We start from the raw sequence: 22,217 nt of genomic DNA on the forward strand, positions 1-22,217 counted from the left end.
AAACCCAAGGAGTGGGTGTGGAAACCTCTGATGTACAGCCAATCAGTCGTAAATGCAAGTGACAACCTGGACTTGGGATTGGTGTCGGAAGTGGAGTAGGGGTTGGGGAGAAGTCCTCTGGGACTTAATCCTTAACGTGTAGAATCTAACACTATTTCCAGGCAGATAGTGTTGGAATAGAGTTGAGTTATAGGACACTCGGCTAGTGGCCAAAAGTTGATTGATGTGAGGGGAGAAAAGCGCATACATTAGAATTGATGTTCAGAAAGCTTTAGAAGAAAAAATTTCAGACTTTTGCCATAAGAATAGCATGAGCTGAAGTTTTTCATAGATATTTTTTGGTCTTATCTATTTTAATTCTCCTTAGTGTTTGGGAAGAATTATCCCATTTACAGATGAGAATACTGAGGCTCAAAGACATTGGGTAAATTACCTACAATTATGCAGCTAGCAAGAGGTGGTCAAGACCCCGAAGCCAGCACTATTTTGACTGTACCAATGATCCAGTTTGTCAAATGCCTAGTGCTTTATTCAATTTAAATCATTCATGTAGCAAATAATTATCGAGTTCATATTTATGTGCTGTGTTTTGAAAGTGCAAAGCACTGAATTAAAGTCATTTATTTAGTTTTAAAATTAAGATGATACCTAGGTTATCTTTTAAGAAAGGTTTGTGGAAGATTCTGTATAGATTACTTAGAAAGATGAGAGGAAGTCACCTTACTGATGGGAAATGATGTTCTATCAGGAACATTAAGCATCAAAGAGATGCTGAGTTTTAGTTCTTAGAGCATGGGGTTGTGTCTCCAGAGATAATTTGCAACAACCTGTGTTGAAGAATTCCACTTCAAATATAGGCTGTACTTATGGAGCAGTACCATAGGATTGGTAATTGCCACGGTCTTCTTTAGGCATCATATCAGAGAATGTCCTTTCTGATTTTATTGGGAGTTAATCTATTCTTATTATAACCATTTTAGTTGAGGAAGTTTTAATTTTAGGTCTAGATTTTAAAAAAAAATCTTTGTATGTATGCATTTTCTAATTCATTCAATCTAAATTGGAGGATAATTTGCAAAGTGAAAATCAGCTCATATTCCTTCTGCAGATTATGAATGAACATGAAGAAGAAGGTGAAATTGTAGAAGAGAGTCACAGAACGACAGGACTAAGAGACTGCAGTGGCCGATGTGCCGTTTTACAGATGGAGAAACTGTGGCCTAGAAATCTTAATGCACATGTCTAAGATTACACAACTACTGTCCCGGCGGCAAAGCTCAGGTCTTTCAAACTCATGTCTTGTGTTCCCAAGGCCTGCATTATTTCCATTTCCACAGTCTGATAAGCATCAAATGAGACCCTGGAATAGTTTACTTTCAAGATCGCTTTCAACTCAATGAGTCTTTTGTTATTTTCTTCTTTTTTTTAAATGGCCATGCCCTGAAGCATATGGGATCTTAGTTTCTTGACCAGGGATCAAACCCATGCCCTCTGCATTGCAAGAGTGGAGTCCTAAACACTGAACCCAAGGAAGTCCCTATTTTATTCTATTATGTTTAGAATTTTATTAGTCCTACAAACACTAATATTTGAAGTATTTTATGCTATTCTCCCTGCATAAAGAAATATTTCAAATTATAAACAAGAGTTTCTAAAAAGTTGATTGTAGGCCAATTTAATTGGAATCACTACTACCTTTGAATTCACATACATGTTTTAGTTAAACAACAATCTTGTCATTACTCTTTGCATTTATAGGATCAGTGGTTGTTCTTCTACCACCTGTTTCAATAAAGACCCGTGATTCCCCTGTCATGTTGGAAACTTTCATCTGCAGTGACTCAACACAACTGCACCTAAAAAATAAATTGATATTCAGCTTTCTCAAGATGCAAAATCAGCCTGAAAAAGTAAAAAATAGATCTGCTTTAAAATGTAAAGTGTGCACTGCCAAAAAATGAAATACACATATTCAAAATTTGAAAGCTCTATGATAAGATTATATCAAGTAATGTTTTCCATTTAGAAATAAAAAGTTTTTACTTTTTCCTGGATGGTGATAGAAATCATTTTTATTTCTGTCAAATCCACTGTAGCCTCTGACTCAACAGCTCTTTTCAGCTATGTCTCTAGCATCTATCTGAGAATTACCTGGTTCTGCTAATTAAAAATGCAGACTTCTGCTTCTCTCCCAGGCCTCTTTTCTAGTTGGCACCCTGGGACTTTGCACTTTAATACACTTTCTTCCCCACTCCCAGGACGATTCTTACGTGCACTAAGTTTGTAGCACTGGCCTAGAAGACAATTTAATAACCTTAGTTTAAACATCACTAACCATGCCAGGTTCCTGACACTGCATTCTCTGATGATGATAACGTAATGCCTACTAAGCTCCTGTTTTAAACCCCTTGTAGCTACAGCTTTCCAGCTCCTACTTACAGGCTAATCCCCACCTGGTTTCTTGGATCAGTCTTGTACTTTTTCAACGAGAATTTCAAAACCCAAAAGTCAGTGGTCCAGGGTTCAGCAATGAGGGTGATGATGCTATGATATTGATAAATATCTTGATATTGATTGATTGATATTTATTTATATTTATATATAATATATAATTTATTTATATATATATTTATAATATAATTTATATTTATATATAATAGATATTTATCATATCCTGGCCCCTCCCTCTTTTTCTCTGTCTTGGTAGCTCCAGGGAAGGTAGAGGGTACATACTGTGCTGTGGGATCCCCCTCACCTCTAGGAGGCCCATTCCTCACTAGTTAGCTGGTTTATCCCACAAAACTTACCATACAGCCTTCAAACTCACCCTTCTCCTTCCCTCTCTTCCCTAGGTCCATACAAAGGTGCTGGTTGGGTAGGATTTGAGACTTAAGGAATATTTACATCCATGTTTTGATGGAAGAGTGAAATATTATTATTTATTTTTATCCAAAACAGTTTCGGGTCTATGCATAGGACTTAGAACTATCTCTAAGTTTTAATTACACTCTTCTCTGTAGTCTGATTGCCACTCAATTTAACATATATCATTGACAAGTCGTCACCTGTAGGTTATGCCTCACCTACATCTCAGACCAGAAATCCTTTGATGTTTGTGTCATGTTTTAAAGAAAGTGAGGTAGACACCAGAGGTCTCAAATCCAGTTCTTCTTGGGCTAGTGAAAGAACCAGAGGAGGCCAGGCCTTCATTTTCATCTCTAGCTGATTCTTCAAACTGCTTCTTCCTTTAGCACCAAATGTCACATATAGCCACCTGTCTTTCTCAGCTCAGAATTGCTGGTACAGGGAGCACACTTTTATCTGTGACCTGTCTTTCTTTATGCCCTGTTATGCCTAGAAGAGGACCTTGACCAGAAACAAAGGTAATCTTCCTCCCAGAGGAAAACACAAAAAGTTTTTTGTCTTTCCATCAAGCTCTCTTTTAGCCTTGAAAAGTTTGTTTGTTCAGTCGGTAAGTCGTGTCTGACTCTGCAACCCCATGGACTGCAGCACGTCAGACTTCCCTATTCACTATCTCCCTGAGTTTGCTCAAACTCATGTCCATTGAGCCGGTGATGACACCCAACCATCTCATCCTCGATCGCTCACTTCTCCTCCTTCTCTATCTGTAACCTCTGGTTCTAGCTCCCGTATGGTGGTGACCTAGACAAGCAGCTGTGGAGATCTTGCGAGGGTTACAGAGGATCTTGGGATTAAAAATTGCTTGAAAATTTTTTTTAACATATCTTCTTAGTAACAGGTTGTTTTCTGGATTCGCAGAATAAAACCCCTGTAAGCCAAACAATCATTCTTTTTTTAAAAATTTTTCTGTCTCTCATAGGAGAACCTTAATGCCTAATTATCCTAAAGTACTGTTTTGGCAGGGATGACTAGCCAAAAATTCATGCTCCTTCCAAGATGAAGAGTAACTGCTGGCAAGCAGTGGTCCCGCCAGATCCCGCAAGTCTCTGCGCCTAGTGCACGTGGCAAGAACCATGTAACTAGTCTTCATCAAAAGATCTTGAGCAGAAGTGTTGTGTGTCACCTCTGGCTGAGCTGGTAAAGTTCCAGATACGTGGATTTTCATCTCTCTTTGTCATCCGACTGCATGCAGAGGATCTGATCGAGATGACAAGGTACAGTGCAGGAAAGAAGAAACCTGAATCACAAGTCACTGTCTTAGTAGACAGCTGCCCAGAAGAGCTGCTTGACCAGGAACACCCACTTCAAATCAGTGTGAGTGAGGAATAAACTTTTATTTTGTGCTATATTACTGAGACCTGTGGGATTGTTTGTTATAACTGCTAGAGTCAATTACCCTGAATTATACAGCCATCAACCACAAAAGGGGGTGAAAGGGGGACAAGACCTGTTGGTCACATATGTAAGAACAACAGATATAACTAGAAACCTAGGTATCTAGACTTGCATATTTCACGTGGAGAATCCGTATCTCTAATCATCTTGCCTAAAAACCCAGTGGAAAAATTGAAAGTGTTAGTTGCTCAGACATGTCCACCTCTTGTGTGACCCCACGGACTGCAGCCCGCCAGGCTCCTCTGTCCATGGAATTCTCCCGGCAAGAGTACTAGAGTGGGTAGCCATTCCCTTCTCCAGGGGATCTTCCTGATCCAGAGAGCAAACCCGGGTCTCCTGCATCGCAGGCAGATTCTATATTGTCTGAGTTATGAGGGAAGCCACAAAAAACACAGTACTCAAAACTAATTCTTACCAAGTGCACTGTGCTGGCCACGGAGGAGCTTCGGAGACAAATCAGAGTTCCTCAAGTCTCTGTGGCAGCCCAGAGTCGCTGCCAAATAGAGGCCCTTGAGAAGTGTTTAATTGGATAGTTTGAGAGTCAGAGATGAAACAAGACACAACACAAGAAAAGCATCCTAACAGGGCTATGGGAACAGATGATAGAACAGCCAACTTTGCTTACTATGTCAGTTGTTAGTGGAGAAAAAGCCACAGTTTCTAGATGTCTCTCGCAGAACCATCACACAGACCGCACGGGGGTCCTTTCGGCTCTTAGGCAGAAAGGAAGATCACAGCTTGGGTCTCACTCCCCATCATTGCTGCTCCGGAAACTCCCAAGACTCTGGACTCTTCCTTTCATGGTCCCTTCCGCCCAGGTCACCAATTGCTCCGGACCCTGAACACTCATCTCCAGTACTTTATGAGACGGCGGCCCTGTGGCTCCAAGGACTGAGGGAGAGCAAACAGGCGCCTCTTTCTCCAGCAGAGAGTCATCTCACCACGTTCCCTTCTGCTCACACATTTCAAGTTCAAATTCTTTGGGGGGCAGGCACTTGGCATGGCCGTGTGGGCTCTCCAGTTTTCACATGGGGGCTGGGCATGAAAGCATTAGGGGCAGTTTGTGTTTCAGACATATTTTGATATTCTTAAAAATGTTTCGTGATCTTTAAAACAAAAAGGTGAACCCAAAGTATTCTGTAAAATTGGGGTAGGGGTGGATCAGAGGGTTTATTTCTCAGGCAACTTCCTGGCTGTGTCTCACCAGTGAAGCCGTTCATCACTACTCAGTTCTGCCCCTTGAGGGCACCAGAGACTGCTTTGCTGAAGAAAAGGGTGCTTTGATGCAAACCAGATGGGCTCTGGGGCAGCAATCAGCTGTGCGACCAATGGACAGAGTCAGTGTCTGGCCTGCCCTGGAAGCTCTGCCACGGGCATAGCCTGCAGAATTCTGCATGGCAGGTCGATGATAGCTGGCAACGGGGATGACGACAGGACTTAAAAGCTTGAGTTCAAATTCCAACTCTGCTGTCAGCTGTGTGGCTTTTCAAAATTCATTTAACTTCTCTGGGTTTTAGCCCCCTACGTAAAAAGATGGGGTTAAAGGAGCTGACCCCAAAGGTGTCTTCCAGCTTAATAAAATTTCTCTAAATAATAAAGAAAATGGGAAATGATAGAACAGCATGGATTCGTATTTCCTGGAACCTTTGGAAGTGTCCTTGTCCTGGGCACAGACCTTAGCAAGGATGGCAGGAGAGGAGCAAGGATGGCAGGAGAGTGGGATGGCAATAATATCAGAGCTGTGAATGACCAGGGAGGGAATGAGGCTCAGAGGTAAACTGGAGGTGGAGATCTCACAGGGTCTCCCTAGTCCATGATCCTAGGCAACGCTAGTAGAATCTGGAGAAAGATGGGATAAGCTTTTCCTGTAACCACACTGACTAGTCTAGCTGTGTGTGAAATAGCATCTGGGAGCACAGCGTAACCCAGACCTACTCAGGAATGTCAGATATCACTCACAAGCTCCACTGAAGCATGAGTGGTCATCTCGATATTATTCGCAGGCACAGATGAGCTTTCTCTGACAATTCATTTCCATTCCCAAGTCATGCATGATATTTTGGTTTGCACCAGCTCATCAGGGTAGGGAGACGAAATGTGTGCATGTAAAATCATTCCTGAATAAATGAATGAAGGAGTCAGTGACTAAGACAGAGCGAGCCCTGAGGGGAAGAGTCTTGGCTGCGAGGAGAGTGAAGGTGATTCTGATTCAGTCACAGCTTTGCCGAGCATTAGTCTCTGGCTCCTGAGCAGAGAGAGCATGGTGGCTGGTGAATGGGGTCCAGTCCACTGTCCCAACTGGTGCTTCTATGTAGGTTAAACTCAGAGACTGGGGTGTCACAAAACATCCTAAAGAGACTCTGTGAGGAGTGGGGGAAGAGGGGTCTCCTGTGCTATAAATGTCAGAGGCAGATATCAAGGAAGCCTAAGACATTATGAACGCTGGGAAAACAACACTGTCATTCTGTTGGGGGCAGTATTGGACATTTCACTCCTCATCTTGCAGTGATGCCATGAGGGACGTGGATCAGTAAAGCTGGGTAGAATTACGGGGAAGAAGATTGCTTAGAGGGGGGTGTCAGGGTTGGGGCATCCATGGGAAGGCTTTGTGAGTGAGCATTGACCCCCAGTTTACAGTATTCATCACTCCTCCTGAGGAGCATTAATGAAGGCAAAGAAGCAAGTCTTCGGCCTCAGCTTTCCAGAAGTGCATCTTTCCAGAAACCCTTCCTGTCGAAGTAGCTGCAGGCAGATAGGCTCACAGAGGAGTAGGGGTATGGGTGTCAAGGACTGGAGGCAAGGGATGCACAGAGGGTATGCGGTATGAACGGAGGGCTTGCCTTTTAGTCCTGGCTTCTGCCTGCCAGAAAGAATGAAGGGATGGAGCCAAAGCAAAAACAACACCCAGCTGTGGATGGGACTGGTGATAGAAGCAAAGTCCAATGCTGTAAAGAGCAATATTGCATAGGAACCTGGAACGTTAGGTTCATGAATCAAGGCAAATTGGAAATGGTCAAATAGGAGATGGCAAGAGTGAACGTTGACATTTTAGGAATCAGCGAACTAAGATGGACTGGAATGGGTGAATTTAACTCAAATGACCATTTTATCTACTACTGTGGGCAAGAATCCCTTAGAAGAAATGGAGTAGCCATCATAGGCAACAAAAGAGTCTGAAATGCAGTACTTGGATGCAATCTCAAAAACGACAGAATGATCCCTGTTTGTTTCCAAGGCAAACCATTCAACATCATGGTAATCCAAGGCTATGCCCCAACCAGTAACACTGAAGAAGCTGAAGTTGAACGGTTCTATGAAGATCTACAAGACCTTTTAGAACTAACACTAAAAAAGACGTCCTTTTCATTATAGGGGACTGGAATGCAAAAGTAGGAAGCCAAGAAACACCTGGAGTAACAGACAAATTTGGCCTTGGAATGCGGAATGAAGCAGGGAAAAGACTAATAGAGTTTTGCCAAGAGAAAACACTGGTCATAGCAAACACCCTCTTCCAGCAACATAAGAGAAGACTCTACACATGGACATCACCAGATGGTCAACACCGAAATCAGATTGATTACATTCTTTGCAGCCAAGATGGAGAAGCTCAATAGAGGCAGCAAAAAGAAGACTGGGAGCTGACTCTGGCTCAGATCATGAACTCCTTATTGCCAAATTCAGACTTAAGTTGAAGAAAGTAGGGAAAACCACCGAACCATTCAGGTATGACTTAAATCAAATCCTTTACGATTATACAGTAGAAGTGAGAAATAGATTTCAAGGGATTAGATCTGATAGACAGTGCCTGATGAACCATGCATGGAGGTTTGTGACATTGTTTAGGAGACAGGGATCAAGACCATTCCCAAGAAAAAGAAATGCAAAAAGGCAAAATGGTTGTCTGAGGAGGCCTTAGAAATAGCTGTGAAAAGAAGAGAAGCAAAAGGTAAAGGAGAAAAGGAAAGATATACCCATTTGAATGCAGAGTTCCAAAGAATAGCAAGGAGAGATAAGAAAGTTTTCCTCAGTGATCAGTGCAAAGAAATGGAGGAAAACAATAGAATGGGAAAGACTAGAGATCTCTTCAAGAAAATTGAGATATCAAGGGAACATTTCATGCAAAGATGTGCTCGATAAAGGACAGAAATGGCATGCACCTAACAGAAGCAGAAGATATTAAGAAGAGGTGGCAAGAATACACAGAAGAACTATACAAAAAATATTTTCATGACCCATATGATAATGATGGTGTGATCACTCACCTAGAGCCAGACATCCTGGAATGCGAAGTCAAATGGGCCTTAGTAAGCATAACTACAAACAAAGCTAGTGGAGGTGATGGAATTCCAGCTGAGCTATTTCAAATCCTAAAAGATGATGCTGTGAAAGTGCTACACTCAATATGCCAGCAAATTTGGAAAACTCAGCAGTGGCCACAGGACTGGAAAAGGTTAGTTTTCATTCCAATCCCAGAGAAAGGCAATGCCAAAGAATGCTCAAACTACCACACAATTGCACTCATCTCACACGTTAGCAGAGTAATGTTCAAAATTCTCCAAGCCAGGCTTCAACAGTATGTGAACCATGAACTTCCAGATATTCAAGCTGGATTTAGAAAAGGCAGAGGAACCAGAGATCAAATTGCCAACATCCGTTGGATTATCAAAAAAGTAAGAGAGTTCCAGAAAAATATCTATTTCTGCTTTATTGACTATGACCAAGCTTTTGACTGTGTGGATCATCACAAACTGTAGAAAATTCTTCAAGAGATGGGAATACCAGACCACCTGACCTACCTCTTGAGAAATCTGTATGCAGGTCAGGAAGCAACAGTTAGAACACTGGACATGGAACAACAGACTGGTTCCAAACAGGAAAAGGAGTATGTCAAGGCTGTATATTGTCACCCTGCTTATTTAACTTCTATGCAGAGTACATCATGAGGAACGCTGGGCTGAAAGAACACAAGCTGGAATCAAGATTGCCGGGAGAAATATCAATAACGTCAGATATGCAGATGACACTACCCTTATGGCAGAAAGCAAAGAAGAACTAAAGAGCTTCTTGATGAAAGTGAAAGAGGAGAGTGAAAAAGTTGGCTTAAAGTTCAACATCCAGAAAACTAATATCATGGCATCTGGCCCCATCACTTCATGGGAAATAGATGGGGAAACAGTGGAAACAGTATCAGACTTTATTTTTTGATGCTCCAAAATCACTGCAGATGGTGACTACAGCCATGAAATTAAAATATGCTTACGCCTTGGAAGAAAAGTTATGACCAACCTAGACAGGATATAAAACGGAGAAGGCAATGGCACCCCACTCCAGTACTCTTGCCTGGAAAATCCCATGGATGGAGGAGCCTGGTAGGCTGCAGTCCATGGGGTCGCTAAGAGTCGGACATGACCGAGCAACTTCAATTTGACTTTTCACTTTCATGCATTGGAGAAGGAAATGGCATCCCACTCCAGTGTTCTTGCCTGGAGAATCCCAGGGCTGGAGGAGCCTGGTGGGCTGCCGTTTATGGGGTTGCACAGAGTTGGACACGACTGAAGTGACTTAGCTTAGCAGACAAGATATTAAAAAGCAGAGACATTACTTGGCCAACAAAGATCTGTCTGGTCAAGTTATGGTTTTTCCAGTAGTCATGTATGGATGTGAGACTTGGACTATACAGAAAGCTAAGTGCCGAAGAATTGATGCTGTTGAACTGTGGTGTTGGAGAAGACTCTTGAGAGTCTCTTGGAGAGCAAAGAGATTCATCCAGTCCATCCTAAAGGAAATCAGTCCTGAATATTCAATGGATGGACTGATGCTGAAGCTGGGGCTCCAATACTTTGGCCACATGAGGCAAAGAACTGACTCATTTGAAAAGACCCTCATGCTGTGAAAGATTGAAGGTGGGAGGAGAAGGGGCCGACAGGGGATGAGATGGTTGGATGGCATCGCCAACTCGATGAACATGGGTTTGAGTGCAGTCCGGGTGTTAGTGATGGATAGGAAGGCCTGGCATGTTGCAGTCCATAGGGCTGCAAAGAGTTGGACACAACTGGGCGACTGAACTGAATGGAACTCTGCCTACCTGCTGTTGTAAAAATCTGATATCGTCCCTGACTGGTCGTTAGTTTTCTTATTTGCACAATGGGAACCATACTCACACTTCTCTAAGAACGTTCTCATGATCATTAGATGAGAGAATACCAGCAAAAGAGCTTAGGAAAACTGTAATGCATGGTATGAAAATAAACTTTATCATGAATGACAGAGGTGGTGTGTGTGTGTGTGTGTGCAGCCAGAGCTCCAGGATTATTTCTATTTCTGCTTGGTGGGTTTTTGAAGATCCTGCAGGTTTGCCAGAGCTACTTCTATTGGGTGACTGAAGGTGGTAGCTAATTAAGTTTTTGAATGGACTCAAGAGCATTTTGTATTTGGCCTGAATCCTTGCATTGCCACCTGAAATCATTTTTTTGTAGTAGGTTGGAAGGAGATCTGGGGGTACCTGCAAATTTTCTTCTAGTTCTCAGCATAGGAGATCCGCTCCTATTTGGCCATGGTAACCTACAACTGACTTGACAGCTAGCAGTAGTGACTACAAAACATTGTTTTGTAACTCACTGGGTCATGCATTCCTCTCTGGGTGTGCCAAGAAATCCCATATCACATGGTTGTACATCCAGGCAATTTAGACATGCACAGGTTTGAAGGGCCTGAGAAGATAACTCCTTGGGGACAGACAATGCAACATAGTCCCAAAACATGTCTCTGAAAGGCCGCATGGACCCTCTTGTCTCCATGTACCACTGGTGCCACTGTGATGTGCATCCAATAATAATAACACATTTTTTAAAACAACAACAAAATATATATCTATGTGACTGCACTGGGTCTTCGTTGTGGCACGTTGGATCCTTAGTCGTGGCATGTGAACTCAGTTGCAGCATGTGAGATCTAGTTCCTTGACCAAGGACTGAACCTGGGCCCCCTGCATTGGGAGCTCCGAGTCTTAGCCACTGGACCACCAGAGAAGTTCAAATAACAAATACTGAGAGTTTACAATGTGTCCAAAATTCTAAGCACTTTTAATGAATGATCTCATTGCTTGTTTGTTTAATTGTGGGAAAATATATATAAAATTTGGAGTAGAAAATGGCAACTTTCCTACTCCAGGCTTCAATATTCTTGCCTGGAAAGTTATATGGACTGAGGAGCCTGATGGGCTACAGTGCATGGGGTTGCAAAGAGCCTGACACAGCTGAGCTACTGAGCACGCACACATTCACACACAATACTCATTACTTGAACCATTTTTAAGTGTACAGTTCAGTGGTAGTAAGTAAGTTATAAATGTTGTGTAACCATCATCACTGCCCATCTCCAGAAATTTTTCATTATCCCGAACAGAAACTCTATTCCCAATAACTCCTCATTACCTCTCTCTTTCCAGGCTTCCTGGTGGCTCGGATGGTAAAGCATCCGTCTGCAATATGGGAGACCTGGGTTTGATACCTGGGTTGGGAAGATCCCCTGGAGGAAGGCATGGAAACCCACTCCAGTATTCTTGCCTGGAGAATCCCCACGGACAGAGAAGCCCGACAATCTCTATTCTAATTTTTCTCTCTATGAAATTGCCTATTCTATGTATCTCATGTAAGTGGAATAGTACAATATTTGTCCTTTTGTGACTGGCTTATTTCACTTGGCATAATTCTTTAAAGTTCACCCATACTATAGTATGTATCAGAATTTCATTCATTTTCTTTTTTGACAAGAAAGTAGGATTTATTGGTGGGTGTGAGTAAGGAGGGGACAAGGCTCTCATATATGGGGGGCCTGCCATTTGACCAGGGGGCCACAATTAGGGACAAATTTGATCCCACAGCCATCCAGGATGAGTCACTTTCCTGCCACTATGTTTTCAGGTTCACCAGCATTAAACTTAGTAAATCCCCACTTCTTGGAGACATGGATCTTCTGGTGGCCCAGGAACTTGAACTTGGCCCTGTTAGGGTCTCAGTCACATGCTCCTTGTTTTGTAGCTTGGTACGGATGGACACTATGACTTGGTCAATGTGAACCTTGGCTACTGCGCCCAGGGGCTTTCCAAAGGCACTGCACCCACCTATCTGGAGCCTAGACTGGGGATAGCATGTCAGTCATGAATGTCCACTGGCAAGGGCTGACTCCAGGCTTCCTTAGGGCAACCCATAGAGGCCATAGGCTGCATACACTAAAAAGGAGGCTGCTGTTTGCAGACATTGCACACCAGGACCCCACAGGGAAAAGAGCAGAATTTCATTCCTTTTCAAAGCGGAAAGATATTCCACTATATGTACATATTATGTTTTATTGATTTGTTCATCTCTTAATGGACATCTGGGTTGTTTCCACCTTTGGTCTCTTGTGAATGATACTCTTTAAAACTTTTTTAATGGAAGATGCCAAACTTATGCAAAAGCAGACCAAAAGAATGTGATAAACTCCCACGTACAATAATTATCCTGGGCTTCCCTGGTGGCTTAGTGGTAAAGAATCTGCCTGCCAATGCAGGAGACATGGGTTTGATCAGTCAGGAAGATTCCCTGGAGAAGGATTTGGCAACTGACTCCAGTGTTCTTGCCTGGGAAATCCCATGAACAGGGGAGCCTGGTGGGCTACAGTCCATAGGGTCACAAAAGAATTGGATACAACTTAGGGACTAAACAACTATAATTATCAACTCATGACCAATCTTGTTTCATTTATATCCATACATAATTCTCCAACCCATATTATTTTGAAGACCATCTCAAATATCATAAATGCTATAGTTGTTCACATTTTACAAATAGAAGGACACAGGGAAGTTAATTATGTTACCAAGGTTACAGAGCTCCTAAGAGATGCAGCCAGGATTTAAATTCAGGCAGTGCGATGGCTGAGCCCATACTTGTGTCTTTGCTACACCTGTGCGTGTGTTTGCATAAACACACACACATACATCAGGTCAACTCTGGGAATGTTGGAAAAGTGCATTTGGAAAAGTTTGCCTCTACCTACATTTTTCCTAAACTTGGATGTTGCCTGGAATCTGGAATAGATAGGCATGAGTTTGAGGTCTGAGGTCTTAGTTACAAGTAGAGCTGGTGATCTCCAATCTCCAGAGTTGCTGTGAGGATTAAGTGAGATAGAGTCAGTGAAAGTGCCAGGCACTTCCTAGTATGTGGCAGGAGATCATTACGTGTGATTTCACATCCTCTCCTCGGGCAGGGGGTTGTGTTGGGGGCAGGCCTACCTTCCCTCCACAGACGCAGATGTCAAGAAAACATGCTGTATCAGAGTATGACTCTCAGAGGTCAATGTGTAACCACTGCTGGGGGATTTGTGTTGTGAAATAAGGGATTGTATCCTTTGGTCTTGTGGTGCAGGCTGTGGGTGAGTGCAGAACAGAGGTGCTGCAACTCTTTCTGGCCCCTGAAATCACATATGTATGTGTATGCATGCGTGTGCACAAGTGTGTAAGACAGGCTGGTAAGTAAGTTCAGGCTTCATTCTCTGCCCACAGCATTAATTGCTTTCTTTTCTATAAAGAATTGTGTTCAAAACAAGCAACTACTTTCTCTATCTCCGTTTGCTCTTCCTGGCTAAAACAGGAAGCAAAGCCCTGTTTTGGGACCCTTGTCATTTTCTGGTCCAAGGACACAAAGCTACAGGCTGGAGGTCTGAGTTCAGACAGGTCCTGGCAAGTGCTGCTCATCTTATTCTAAATTTCTGTAGTCAGGCCCCTTGAGTTAACTTGGGAAGGGCCTGCAGAGCTCCACGGACAACTGAGCAGGACTCACTGACTTACAACAAAGAAGTCTCAGGTACCCTCATAATGCCCCTGCAGAGGAGGCTTGGGAGGTGGGGCACTGCAGCCTTCAGCGTATTAAGTGACAGTCTGATTGGCTGTTTCCTCTTCCTGGAATGCCCCTTTCTGATTTTGCCCATGGAAGTAATATTGGGTTGGTCAAAAATTTTGTTCAGGTTTTTCTGTAACATCTTATGAAAAAAAAAACCCCAAAGACCATTTTGGCCAATGCAATATAATCCTTTAATGCCAAGCTCAAATACCACCTCCTCCACGAAGCTTTTCCTACATCACCACCCACTGCCACCCACTCCCACTGCCATACAGAGTAATCTCTCTCACTCTGAACCCTTATGGCATCATTTTTGTACCCTTTGAGGCATTTTCGCTGCTTTATCTCTGTACTATCTGAATACCAGTATTAACTGATAGATCAAAGTGAGTTCCTTGAGAAGAGGAATTATTTCATCTGTTCCTTTTACTGTTCAGACCTCTTCATAGGCACATAATTAGCAACCAATAAATATCTGCTGAACAAATATTTCAGGACAGTGACACATAGTAGGCATCCAGCAAATGCATACTGAGTGTAATGACATCCCTCTCCCATGACTAGAATTTGTAAGAGACTTTTTACCCTACCCTTGATATTTAGATGGAAACCAATTCCACATAACCCTTTGAGTTCTAAAATCTGTCAAAACTTCAATGGAAATCACCATAAAACTTGCCTTGAGGTAGCATGTGAGATGGTCTCAAGGTGTTTCAAATATTCTAATATTTCAAAATGTGTCACTGTCTTTGTGTATATAATATCCCAGCTGTCTCCAGAAGAACTTGAAGTGTCACAAAGTAGAGTGCGTGTGTGATGATTTAAGATTATATCAATCAACATTTGGTTATCAGATTTTTCCCGCTTATCAGCAGAATAATCACTGGTATTTGGTATTTGTAACAGTGACTCTGCAGCTCCCCAAGAAACAAAAACACCTTGCTTAAAGATACAATGTCTCCAGAAACAAGCTTTTAAAAGGCCACTTACACCATTTAAAAATATACAATTCTGTGGTATTAATCACATTCATATTGTGGTACAACCATCACCACTATCCATCTTCAGAATTTTTTCATCATTCCAAACAAAAACTCAATCCCCAGTAAACTGTAACTTCCTATTCTCCCCTCCCTTCTGTCCCTGGTAATCTCTATTATACTTTCTGTCCCCATGGATTTGGCTATTCTAGGAACCCCATACAACGGAACCACACACTATTTGTCCTTTTGTGATTGGTTTACTTAGCATCATGTAGTCAGGTTCATCCATGTTGAACATGCCTCAGAATCTCCTTCTTTTTAAGGCTGAATAATATTCCATGGCTTCCTTGGTGGTTCAGAAGGTAATGAATCTGCCTGTAATGCAGGCGATGTGGGTTTGATCCCTGGGTCAGGAAGATCCCCTGGAGGAGGAAATAGCAATCCACTCTAGTATTCTTGTCTGGAAAATCGATATTTCAAACAGGGTCAAACCCCTGTTTCCTGCTTCTCCTGCATTGGCAGGTGGATTCTTAACCACTGAGCCACCTGGGAAGCACAGAATACCTTTATTTATTTATTTGGCTGTGCTGGGTCTTAGTTGTGGCATGCAGGATCTAGTTCCCTGATTAGGGATCAAACCCAGGTCCCCTGCATTAGGAGCTCAGAGTTTGAGCCACTTAGCCAGCAAGGAAGTCCCTTATTCTCATTTGTCAACACTATATCCACGGTAACTTCCCACTAACCAGAAAATTTGAGTGATTAGAATACCCCATTCCACCATCAGGCTTGGCAAGGACCTTTCTTGGAATATGTGGTCATGGGCAATAGGCAGAGACGGGGAATGATGCCCCTGTCCCAGGAGTGGACATGGGCCACACGGAGGCGGATGACGGGGCCACAGTGGCATATTAGTAACGTGCCCAGCACGTTGGTCCAGACAGATGTGCATTAACAAATCCCACCCCTCCCCACCCTCACCTCAACCCTGTCACTCCTCTAGCTGTTAGCCTGGGCTGCTTCTCCAAAAAGGTACGTACTTGAACATTTGTTTTGAATTAAGCTTGGCTCCAATTAAACTGTTATCATGTATATGGAGCTCAGATTACAGAGGCTGCCTTTGGCCAGTGAATGGTACTGCCCTGGCTGCTCAGAGAGGTGGAAAATTCTGAGGCCCCTCCAGCACTGTTTCAGGAAAAATGCTCTGAGTGGTGTGGAGAGGGGCCAGCTGGTGATGTCAAGGGATTTATGAAAGAGATTACAAGACCTTTTAAGGGAATGAGGCAGTTGCTAATGATGGAAAACTGCTAAAGCTGGACCTGGATACAGCCTGCACATTTAATGTGTTAGTTATCCTGAAATGGTTGTGCGTTTTAAAAAACATAGTGCCACTCCCTTTGTGTGCACTTCAAAAGACAACATTAGCCTGTGGAGAGAAGAACCTGTTATGTTAATCAAAGTCTGGGGTAACTGAGACTGAACTCACACACACGAAGCCCCAGGTGAGTGATACAGGACCTGGGAAGGAAAATTAAACGCTGAAATGGACCTGGGTGCACTGCACATCTATATTTTTCTTTCTTATTTTTTTAAAGCACACTAGTAGGGGGTCTGGAGGAAGCTTTATTTTTTAAGTAGCTACAAAGCTGCTTAAAAGATTTACACCTCCAGAGAGAGATCTGAAAATAAAATATTTACTTATATTGCATTTCCAAGTGTTTGCCTAGTCTTTTCACAACCCTTGTGTCATCCTTTCTTAAGAATGTGGCTTTTATAAGGAGGAACCAGGATCATTTACAGTGACAGGGTAGATTTATTAATAGTTGAGTAGACAAGCTCCAACTTTAACAGTTGGGCTTACTTGGTATTTTAAATAGATAACTAATGAAAAGTCATCCCAGATTTAGGAACAGAGACTCAAGTTTGGAGGGGTAAAAGTGAAGGCTCTAGAAATCAATTTTCAGTGGAGCAGTTAAACTAAAGAAATTCTCTTTGCCATTATGGAGCTCTAAAACAAACCAATGAGCAAACAAACAAATAAACAAAACAGAACTAAGGGCCCACATAAATAAGACTCAAACTGCCAGTCCAGGAGAAGGCCCAAAGCTCAGTGGGCTAGAAGCAAGAACTGGAAACTGGCATCTGCAAGCGAGCAGTGTGGAGGCACTTTGGGACCCACTATCCTAAGGCATAATTGGTTGCAGCCTTATCTGTTTTCACCATTATTTATTTGTGCACAGAGGAGAACAGCACAAGGGCTGACTGGCCCACTCCTCGCATGCTCTTATAATATGGAAAATCCAATCACCTAGCTTTAAGTGCCATTGTTCAATTGTAGCTTAAACAAAAGGGTCAGGAAACATATGTTGTTTTCTTATACTTTTTTGGTGGGGGTGGGGAGGAGGGTAATCTCTCTGAATTAGCACCCTGGGTCATATCCCAGTTCAAACATTTCCCACGGAAGGCTGTAATGATCTCAGCCCCACATTGAAGCCCTCCTTTGCTGCCTCCAGACTGGCTGGTAGTCTTATCACCCTGTGCCCCAGGAAGAACTCTCCATCCTGCAAGCTTATCTCCTCACTGTCCGCTGAAGACACTTTGCAGATTAAGGTCTCTACAGACCCTGTTTCTGTGTCTTCTGCTCACCTCCTGCTCTGTTGTTTACTAAAATCCTTTCCCTTTTCCAAGCTGGATTGAAGCCTCACCTCTTTCTTCTTCTTCTCCCTCCCATCCAATCTGGATGACTGTTCTTTCTGTTTAATTGAACTACAGTTGGGGTTCCCTGGTGGCTCAGTTGGTAAAGAATCTGCCTGCAATTCAGGACACCTGGGTTCAATCCTTGGGTTGGGAAGATCCCCTGGAGAAGGGAATGGCTATGCACTCCAGTATTCTGGCCTGGAGAATACAGTCCATGGGGTCACAAAGAATTGGACACAACTGAGTGACTTTCCAAATAGGAAAAGGAGTACATCAAGGTTGTATATTGTCACCCTGCATATTTTACTTGTATGCAGAGTACATCATGAGAAATGCTGGGCTGGAAGAAACACAAGCTGGAATCAAGATTGCCAGGAGAAATATCAATCAGATATGCAGATGACACCACCCTTATGGCAGAAAGTGAAGAGGAACTCAAAAGCCTCTTGATGAAAGTGAAAGAGGAGAGTGAAAAAGTCGGCTTAAAGCTCAACATTCAGAAAATGAAGATGATGGCATCTGGTCCCATCACTTCATGGGAAATAGATGGGGAAACAGTGGAAACAGTGGCAGACTTTATTTTTTTGGGCTCCAAAATCACTGCAGATGGTGATTGCAGCCACGAAATTAAAAGACACTTACTCCTTGGAAGAAAAATTATCACCAACATAGATAGCATATTCAAAAGCAGAGACATTACTTTGCCGACTAAGGTCCGTCTAGTCAAGGCTATGGTTTTTCCTGTGGTCATGTATGGATGTGAGTGTTGGACTGTGAAGAAGGCTGAGCGCTGAAGAATTGATGCTTTTGAACTGTGGTGTTGGAGAAGACTCTTGAGGGTCCCTTGGACCGCAAGGAGATCCAACCAGTCCATTCTGAAGGAGATCAGCCCTGGGATTTCCTTGGAAGGAATGATGGTAAAGCTGAAAATCCATACTTTGGCCACCTCATGTGAAGAGCTGACTCATTGGAAAAGACTTTGATGCTGGGAGGGATTGGGGGCAGGAGGAGAAGGGGACGACCAAGGATGAGATGGCTGGATGGCATCATGGACTCTATGGACGTGAGTCTGAGTGAACTCCGGGAGATGGTGATGGACACGGAGGCCTGGTGTCCTGAGATTCATGGGGTCGCAAAGAGTCAGACACGACTGAGCGACTGAACTGAACTGAACTGAGCGACTTTCACTTTCATCTCACTTCACAGTTGATTTACAATGTCCTGCCAATCTCTGCTATACAGCAAAATGACTCAGTTTTATACATTCTTTTTAAAATATTATTTTCCTTTATAACTTATCCCAGGAGACTGAATACAGTTCCCTACGTTATACAGTAGGGCCTTGTTGTTTATCCATCCTAAATGTAATAGTGTGTATCTACCAATTTGAGATTCCCAGTACATCTCTCCCTCTCCTCTCCCTCCCTCCCCCTTGGCAATGACGAGTCTGATCTTCGTGTCTGCTTCCTTTTTAAAATGCTTAACTTTTTGGTTGCACCGGCTCTTCTTTGCCAGGTGGGCTTTCTCTGCTGGCAGTGAACCAGACCTGCTCTGTGTGGTGTGTGGCTTTCTCACTGCAGGGGCTTCTCTTATTGTGCAGCACAGGCTCCTAGCACACAGGCTTGGGTAGCTGCCGCATGCAGGCTCAGTAGTCGTGGCGCACAGGCCCTAGCTGCTCCACGGCATGTGGAATCCTCCTGGACCAGGAACCAAACCATGTCCCTTGCATTGGCGGGCGGATTCCAATCCACAGTACCACCAGCAAAGTCCCGCGAATCTGCTTCTGTTTTGTAGATAGGTTCATTAGCACCATATATTAAGTGATATCATCTGGTCTTTGTCTTTCTCTTTGTGACTTACTTCACTTAGTATGATAATCTCCAGTTGCATCCATGTTGCTGCAAATGGCATTGTTTTGTACTTTTTTATGGCTGAGCAGTACTCCATTCGGAGAAGGCAACGGCACCCCACTGCAGTACTCTTGCCTGGAAAATCCCATGGATGGAGAAGCCTGGTAGGCTGCAGCCCATGGGGTCGCCAAGAGTTGGATACGGCTGAACGACTTTACTTTCACTTTTCACTTTCATGCACTGGAGATGGAAATGGCAGCCCACTCCAGTGTTCTTGCCTGGAGAATCCCAGGGCCAGGGGAGCCTGGTGGGCTGCCGTCTATGGGGTGGCACAGAGTCGGACATGACTGAAGTGACTTAGCAGCAGCAGCAGTACTCCATTATATATATGTACCATGTCATTTTTATCTATTCGTCTGCTGATTGACATTTAGATTGTTTTCCTGTTTTGGCTATCATGAGTAGTGCTGCTATGAATATTGGGGTGTATGTATCTTTTTGAATTATGGTTTTATCTGGATATATGCCCAGGAATGGGATTGCTGGGTCATATGGTAGTTCCATTTTTCGTTTTTGAGGAACCCCCACACCGTTCTCCATAGTGGCCTCACCAACTTGCATTCCCACCAACAGTGTAGGAGGGTACCATTTTCTCCACACCCTCTCCAGCATTTGTTATTTGTCGACTTTTTATTATTTATTTGATAATAAGTTGAACTGGCACCCTTGGCAGTGAAAGCACAGAGTCCTAACCACTAGACCGCTAGGGAATTCCTGGTAGGCTTTTTGATGATGGCCATTCTGACAGGTGTGAGGCGATACTTCATTGTAGTTTTGATTTGTATTTCTCAAATAATCAGTCTCACCTCCTTCTTGAAGTCTTTCCTGACCATGCTGGTTCCAATTGGCTTTTTTCTTCCTTTCCCTCCATGACACTTAGAAATGATGCCTCTCACTTTATACTTTGATCATACTTAAACTGCTTTTTGCACTTAAAAGTGTATGTCACATTAAGGGTTTATATAACTCTCTTATAAATCCTGCTACCCCTGGGAAAGTATTACAGCAGAAATACTTGTTAAATATGATTTTATTGCCTTATAATCAAAAGGCTTTTTGACCAAAAACTGTTGCATCAATAACTATTTCTCACCTGAAATATTAGGCAGGGCCAAGAAACACAGCTGTTAACTGTAACTTGAAAAACAATGTTTTGAATTGGAAGCTGGGAATGGCTACACCATCCAAGAAATATTCTTAGAAGAATGTAGAAGAAAAAGGGAAACCCAACCATCTTTCTTCAACTCACAATTCTTCAGACCTTGCTCCCTTCTGTAGATCTTTTAATTCCCCACAAGTGTTCCAAGAGAAAGAAGGTTGTTAAGCAGCCTGCGGGGCCTTTGAAAGTAGCCGTACCTTTCCATGCTGTTTGCTTCATGCCTTTCTGGCCCGAGGGCAGGTGGGAAACACACTATGGAGGAAAGGTCTCTAGCCACTGCCTCCCACTCAGCCTACATTCCCCCTTTCTCTAATTTTGCCTGCCCTCGTGAGCTGTTGAGGAAAGCTTGGAACCCAGAAAGCATTCCATCTGGAAGCTGCTTAGAAAAAGTATTCAACTTATAAAAATGTAACCTGCATACTTTTGTAGAAAAGACTTACTCTAAAAAATATTTGTCTACTAGTTGTGTTGGGTCCTCATTACTGCGTGGCTTTTCTGTGGTTGTGGCGAGTGGGGGCTTTCTTGTGCATGAGCTTCTGTTGAGATGGCTTCTCTTACTGCGGAGCACAGGCTCTAGGGCTCGCAGGCTTCAGTAGGGGTGGCTTCCAGCCTCTAAACCACAGGCTTAGTAGCTATGGAGCGGCACATGGGCTTAGTTGCACTGTGGCATGTGGGATCTTCCTGGACCAGGGATTGAACCCGTGCCTCCTGCACTGGCAGGAGGATTCTTTACCACTGAGCCACCAGGGAAACCCCCAAAACTTACCTTTAAAACAGAAATAAATGACTCAGTAAGAAATGTAGCTTGCTCTTGTAATGGGGTACCCCCCCCATTACTTACCAGTGTGGGGAGTCAATTTCAATCACAAGGGGAAAAATATGTAGGCCAGCATCAAAATATGCAATACCTTTTAGAATAATCTTTTTTTATGGGACAAACATCCTAAATTGCTGCTTATGACTTCCCTGGTGGTCCAGTGGTTAAGAATCTGCCTTCTAATGCAGGGGATGCAGGTTCGATCCCAGGATGGGGAACTAAGATCCCACATGCTGCAGGGTAACCAAGCTCCCCTGTACTGCAACTACTATGCCCACACGTGCAATGAAGACTCAGCACAGCCAAAAGAAAATTGTTACTTACAAAATAAAAGACCATAATAAACCAAACTTGGATTAGAGACTATTAGTGATAGAGGATATTGTTGGGGCATGGCAGAGAAATCACTTAACATTTGTACTGACACCTTTTAAAATGGGCTAATGATTTCTAAAT

The 22,217-nt window shown here is 43.1% G+C and overlaps 1 long non-coding RNA gene and 1 other non-coding gene across 5 annotated transcripts in view; one reads left to right on the top strand and one right to left on the bottom strand.

Moving 5' to 3' along the window:
• LOC121817945 (uncharacterized) overlaps positions 1 to 21,404 on the top strand; it is a 34,040-nt gene extending 12,636 nt beyond the window's left edge. For 3 of the 4 annotated variants that reach the window (XR_009600652.1, XR_009600651.1, XR_006058026.2), the window contains 2 exons: positions 1,109 to 4,236; positions 5,136 to 12,053. This is a non-coding gene — a long non-coding RNA (uncharacterized LOC121817945). Of the gene's footprint in view, positions 1 to 1,108; positions 4,237 to 5,135 lie in introns of all 4 variants that reach the window. The other variant, XR_009600653.1, reaches the window with a different exon arrangement.
• Positions 12,495 to 12,626, bottom strand: LOC114111275 (small nucleolar RNA SNORA70). Its single transcript, XR_003587355.1, has one exon. It is a non-coding gene; the product is annotated as a small nucleolar RNA SNORA70 (small nucleolar RNA).
• Positions 21,405 to 22,217: the final 813 nt, after the last annotated feature.

Source organism: Ovis aries, chromosome 1 (genome assembly GCF_016772045.2).
Source record: "Ovis aries strain OAR_USU_Benz2616 breed Rambouillet chromosome 1, ARS-UI_Ramb_v3.0, whole genome shotgun sequence".
Classification (NCBI taxonomy): domain Eukaryota; kingdom Metazoa; phylum Chordata; class Mammalia; order Artiodactyla; family Bovidae; genus Ovis; species Ovis aries.